Here is a 6595-nt window from a genome sequence, read left to right as displayed (position 1 = left end):
TCAAAATCTCTTTTCTATTTCTGGAGAATGTACTTCCTTAGTACCTTTTTTTTTTTTTTTTTCTATCTCTGTTTGTCACCTAAACCCACCTTACTTGCTCAGATCCTTAACAGGGTTAAAAATGTTACAGCTAGAAGGAAGAACCTCTCATCACCAACTCCGTGACAGAGACCAGCATTTTGTTAAGGGCCAAAAGACTGCTACCACCTCTCACTTGCGTGAGATGTTCCTAATGGCATGCTGCTATGTTCTGAAGTGAGTGTAATGACATAAGGTCACAGCGAGAAAAATACACCTTCCCCCCAACTGCAGTGATCTCACTGGATAATAAGAAAAAGGATCTTCAGTTGGGTTTTTAAGAAAACCACACTTTATAGAGAGATGGGGGTGAGAGCAGAGCATGACCGCTTCATTTCAAACTTGACTTTTTTACTTCTTCCTTGAAGCTGCCACTATGATAAAGATATCTCATACCTACTTAGTAATTTATCCATTTCAAAATTAACTCCCATGAATTTTCTTTGAGCATTACCAAAGAGCACTGTAAAGCAATTAGGGAAATTTTATTCTCATTTCACAGGTAAGTAAACTGGGACCCCAGAAAGAGACAATTGCATATTCACGGCCTTCCAGTTCTTTTGCAGCCGACAAACAAGAAACAACCAACGAACCACTTTTTCATTATGTAATACAACTATTTCAAAAAATTTGTGTCTATCATCCTAAAGAAAAGGGTGTCTCTGAGAGCCCCCCCTTTTTTTGAGATTTACTTGTTTACTTGATAGAGAGAGAGAGAGAGAGCAAGAGCTCACGTGAGTAGGGATAAGGTCAGGGAGAGAGAGACTCTCCAGCAACTCCCTGCTGAGTGCAGAGCCCAAGGCAAGATTGGATCCCCTAACTCTGAGATCATGATCTGAGATGAAATCAAGAGGTGGAAGTTCAAGACTGAGCCACCCATGTGCCCCTCTGAGAACCTTTTAAACTTCAATCTTTAATGGAATAAATTCTAGAATAAAATTTGGTATTTATTCTGAGCAGATTAGACGCATAATATTTTAAGGGTATCAGAAAAATTCCTTCTATTCCTTAAATAATGCTACCATAAGTTCACAGAGGAATTTTCTTTCATTCTATATTAGAGAAAAGGCTCAAACACAAAGACTTCTGATGGAGGTGATAACAGTGGCTGAGATTTCTAAAGCCTGGTTTGAAGTTTTTTTCCTGTAAGCATGTTAAAGAGGGAGAAGGGTTATATTGGCAGAGGTTGTGCTTTTTAAAGAGAGGCTGAGAGTGAAGAATAGTGACTCAGGTGATGTAGAAAATGTACTTCTCTTACATTACAGTTTAGCTCCAGGGGTAGCCTATGGGCACCTTGTCTGTATTGATTGGAGCCCATGCTGTGTCAATGGAATGCCCTTCCTTGGATATACCAATCACTGCATATGCTGGAACATTTGGCAACCCTTGGGGGCCTCTACACTGTTACACAGCCAGTGACAGCACAGGCAGCACAGATGGGCAAAACTTGAAATCAAAGAAAGCAAATATTTTCCTCTTATCTGGAATATTCGACATTGGTTTACTTAGGCAAGGTTTTCAGGTGACCATTAAAAATGGCTGATGTGTTATATCCCCAACTGGTCTGTACATTCCTTAAGGCTAAGCTTAGGGAGTATTGGTATTCAGAACTGTCTATAGTGTATCAGGCTGCTTCTGCTTGTATACTAAGTCTTAATTGTGGTATGCAGTCTGTGACAGCCATCTGCTGAAGCAGTCACATTTCTCTCTCTTTCAGACTCAGTGAAATTAAAATATTGATAAGAATAATTTCACAAGGTGAGGAAGTTAATAGAGTAATTGGAATTGGTATGCTCTTTGAATTTAAGCTGAACATCGAGTTTTGTCTGTGTGTGTGCAATGTTCTATGCTGTTGAGCATCAGTCATTTTGAAATTAATACTTTATCTCTTATAAGAGCCTCTCATCATCCTGAGAGAGATAGGCAGGTAGCAAAGTTTTTACATTTTTGTATGTGCTTTTGAGGTTTTTGTCAACAAGAATATATATAAATTCAGAAGGATATTATTCACTTGTCCAATAAATATTTATTGAGATCCAACCAAGATTTCCAACAAAGGAACACTTCAGAAACTTTAGTCTTGAGTACACACTAAAATCACATCATTATGACCTTGCTGCAGGGATAAAGGCCTCTACTGGGCCAATTCAAAGATTTGTTCTTGGTAAACATTTTGTAAGAAAAGAAAATGAGTACACAGTAAAAATTAAGCTAAATACAAAAATAAGAGTATGTTTGGTCAAAGATGATTAGACTTTTGGCTGATAGTTAACTGGGCCAGGTGGATAATTAGTTTCCCAGAACAAGTCTTATAATTCCATTAAGTTCATGATAAAATTGTTTAAGGACTGCTAACGTCTTCCTTAAGAGAGGCTCAGCACATTTTTTTTTTTCTTATACGTGTGATAGATACCATGAATTTGCTGGGGCTACACAAATTAGTGAATAAAGGTCGGAATCCTCTGAAGAACAGAATATGGTCTGAATTAACAGGAAAACAACTGTGTGAGAGCAGTACAGAAGAGATTCCAAAGGGGAAAGTGGGAAATTTATAGTGGGTTCTGGGCAGTGGATCAATTATATGAAAGAACTCTTCTTGGAATTCAGTTGTGACAGAAAATTTTTTCTAAATTTTTTTCAGGAGGAAAGGAAGACAATTTGGGAAAGTGGACATACAACCTTAACTTGTAGAAGGGGCAAAAGAGTTAAGTTTTCTGCATTGCGAAACTTTTGGAACTCTGGGTTCTGTTAGCATTTGCAGACTGAACATGGGGTGAAGACTGGGAAATGAGATGGTATTGTTGCAAGACATGAGGTGAGCAGAATTGTCAGAGATTGGTCTTTGCCATACTCAAGAATTTACATGTTACTGTGTAAGGAATTCAAGGTAATGGGAGATTATAAGTTCACAACTCATGATAAAATTTTATTAACTTAAAAAAATCAAGTATTAACATACAGTGTTATATTAGTTTCTGGTGTACAATATAATGATTCAACAATTCTATATTCAGTGCTCATTATGATAACTATACTCTTAATCCCCTTTGCCTGTTTCACTCATCTCCCTCTTACCCTGCCCCTGTCTCTGGCAACCACCAGTTTGTCCTTTATGTTTAAGAGTCTGTTTCTTGGTCTCTTTTATTCTTCATTCATTTGTTTCTTAAATTCCATATACGAGTGAAATCATAGGGTATTTGCCTTTCTTTGAGTGATTTATTACACTTAGCCTTATATTCTCTAGGTCCATCTATGTTTTACAAATGGCAAGGATTAATTCTTTTTATGGCTGAGTAATATTTCATTATATATATCCCACTACATCTTTATCTTTTCATCTATGGATGGATGCTTGGCTTGCTTTCATGTTTTGACTATTGTAATTTTTTTAAAGATTTTATTTATTTATTAATGAGAGAGACACACACACAGAGGCAGAGACACAGGTCGATCGATGTGGAACTTGATCCTGGATCCCAGGATCATGCCCTGGGCCAAAAGCTGATGCTCAACCACTGAGCCACCCAGGCATCCCTGGCTATTGTAATTAATGCTGCAGTAAACATAGGGGTGCATATATCAACAAATTTTCTTTGGGTAAATACCCAGTAGTATGATTCCTGGATCATATGGTAATTCTATTTTTAATTTGTTGAAATCTCCATACTGTTTTCCATAGTGGCTGCACCAGTTTCCATTCCCACCAACAATGCGTGAGGGTTCTTTTCTCTCCACGTTCTTCCCAACACTTGATGTTTCTAATTTTTTTTGATTTCAGCCATTCAGAAAGGTATGAGGTGATAATTAATTGTGATTTTGATTTGCATTTCCCTGATCATGAATGATGTTGAGCATCTTTTCATGTGTCTGTTGGCTATCTGTATATCTTCTTTGGAGAAATGTCTGTTCATGTCCCATTTTTAAATTGGATTCTTTGTTTTTTGTGTGTGAAGTTGTAGAAGTTCTCTATATATTTTAGATATTTACCCCTTACCAGATATATCATTTGCAGATATTTTCTCCCATTCAGTGGGTTGTCTTTTTGTTTCATTGATGGTTTCCTTCACTTTGCAGAAGCTTTTTATTTTGGTATAATCCCAATAGTTTAATTTTGCTTTTATGTCCCTTGCCAAAGGAAACCTATCTAGAAAAGTGTGTCTATGGCTGATGTCAGAGAGATTACTGCCAATGTTTTCTTTTAGGAATTCTATGGTATCAGGTTTCACATTTAGGTCTTTATTCATTTTGAGTTTATTTTTGTGTATGGTGCAAGAAGGGTAGTCCAGTTTCATTTCTTTTTTTTGCATGCAGCCATAGAGTTTTACTAATATCATTTCTTGAAGAGACATATTCCTATCATATATCCTTGCCTTCTTTGTCATAAGTTGATTGACTTTATAATCACGGGTTTATTTCTGGGTTCTCTATTCTGTTCTGTTGATCTCTGTGTATATTTTTGTGCCAGTACCATACTCTTTTGATTATTACAGCTTTGTAATATATCTTGAAATCTGGGATTATGATACTTTCATTTTGCTCTTCCTTTTCAAGACTTCCTTAGCTATTTGGGGTCTTTTGTGGTTCCATACAAACTTTAGGATTGTTTGTGTTCTATGAAAATGCTGTTGGCATTTTGATCGGGATTGCATTAAATCTGTAGATTGCTTTGGGTACAATGGACATTTTAACAATATTGGTTCTTTCAATCCATGAAGATGAAAGATCTTTACATTTGTTTGTGTTGTCTTAAATTTCTTTTATCAGTGTTTTATAGTTTTCTTGAATACAGATCTTTTACCTCCTCAGTTAAATTTATTGCTAGGTATTTTATTATTTTGGGTAAAGTTGTAAGTGGAATTGTTTTTTAATTGTAGTATAATGCTTTGCATTCTGTTTTTGTGAATTGTTTGACTGATTTGATAGATACAGTTGATTCTACTGCTTTTGTGCTTTAACCTCCAATATTGGTTTTAGAAGTGATTAGTCTACGACTTCCATTATGTTTTAGGTACCTGTGACATTTTTTCCTTTCTTAATTTTCTTACTCCTAATCATGGCCTTTCCTTTTCACTCAAAGAATTCCCATGAACACTTCTTGTAAGGATGGTATAGTGGTGATGAATTCCTTTAAATTTTGTTTGTCTTGGAAACTTTATCTTTCCTTCTATTCTGAATGGATAAAATATTCTTGATTACAGGCTTTTTCTTTTCAGTACTTTGAATATATTATGCCATTTTCTACTGGCCTGCTGAGTTTGTGCTGAAAAATCAGCTGATAGTCTTATGGGGTTTTCCCTGTTTGTAACTGTCTTTTTTTTTTTTTTCTTGTTGCTTTGAAAATTCCATTTATCACTAACTTATGCCTTTGTAATTATTATGTATTTTGGTGTGGACCTCCTTGGGGTACTCTTTCTTGTTGGGGTCTCTATGTACCACCTGGATCTGGATTTCTGTATGCTTCCCCAGATTAGGGTAGTTATCAGCTATTATTTCTTTAAATATCTTTTCTGCCCCCTTTTCACTTTCTTTTCCTTTTGGGATCCCTATATTGTGAAGGTTATTACGCTTGATGGTGTCACTGAGCTTCCTTAAGCTAGTGTCATTTTATATTGTTCTTTTTTCTGTTCAGTTTGGTTGTTTTCCATAGCTCTGTCTCCCAGCTCATTGATTTGTTCTTCTGCTTTCTCTAGTCTACTATTTATTTTCTCTAGTGTATTTTTAATTTCAGTATTGGGTTCTTCATCTCTGACTGGTTCTTTTTTTGCATTTTCTGTCTTCCTACTGAAGGTCTTACTGAGCTCTCCATGCTTTTCTTAAGTCCAGTGAATATCTTTATGACCATTACTTTGAATTTTCTATCAGGCATACAATTTGTCTCCATTTCTTTTAGCTCTTTTGCTGTGATATCCTATTCTTTGATTTGGGACATATTCCTTAGTCTCCTCATTTTATCTTACTCTCTTACTCTCTGTGTCTGTTTCTATGTTAGGAAAGTCAGCTATGTCTCCTGATCTTGAAAGCAGTGGCCTTATGAAAAAGAGGCCCTATTGTACCCTACAATACAGTGTCCCCTGTTTACTGGAACATTGTGCTTCAGGGGTATCTCCTATGCATTGCATGTACCTTACTGTTGGAGTTGAACCACATTTGCCTTCAGCCCAGTCTTCTGCAATGGCTCCTTTTGCCTGTTTTAGGCAGAGTTTGGTTCCTGTTTTGTTAAGGAGCTGCTTTGGGGTTGTCTTGGGTCGGACCAGATGCCTGCTCTCTGCTTGTTTTCCAGAACTGTGATTATACTGAACTGTGGGGAGCTGTCCCTGCATTTCCCCTATAGGGCTTTCACTGGTGGGCAGGGACTGCAGTCAGACCAGATGTCTATCCCTAATCTCTTTATTGGAGTTGCAGTGACCCTAGACTACCCAACTCTGTGTGTTGTCCCCCTGTGAGGTTTTTGTTGGTAGGCAGTACCAGTGGCTGCATCAGATGTCTGCCTCTTGGGGCTGCAGTTGAACTGATATGT

The sequence above is a fragment of the Vulpes vulpes genome, chromosome 12 (genome assembly GCF_048418805.1).
Source record: "Vulpes vulpes isolate BD-2025 chromosome 12, VulVul3, whole genome shotgun sequence".
Classification (NCBI taxonomy): Eukaryota; Metazoa; Chordata; class Mammalia; order Carnivora; family Canidae; genus Vulpes; species Vulpes vulpes.
The sequence above is the reverse complement of the archived record's forward strand: the minus strand, read 5'-3'. Positions refer to the sequence as shown.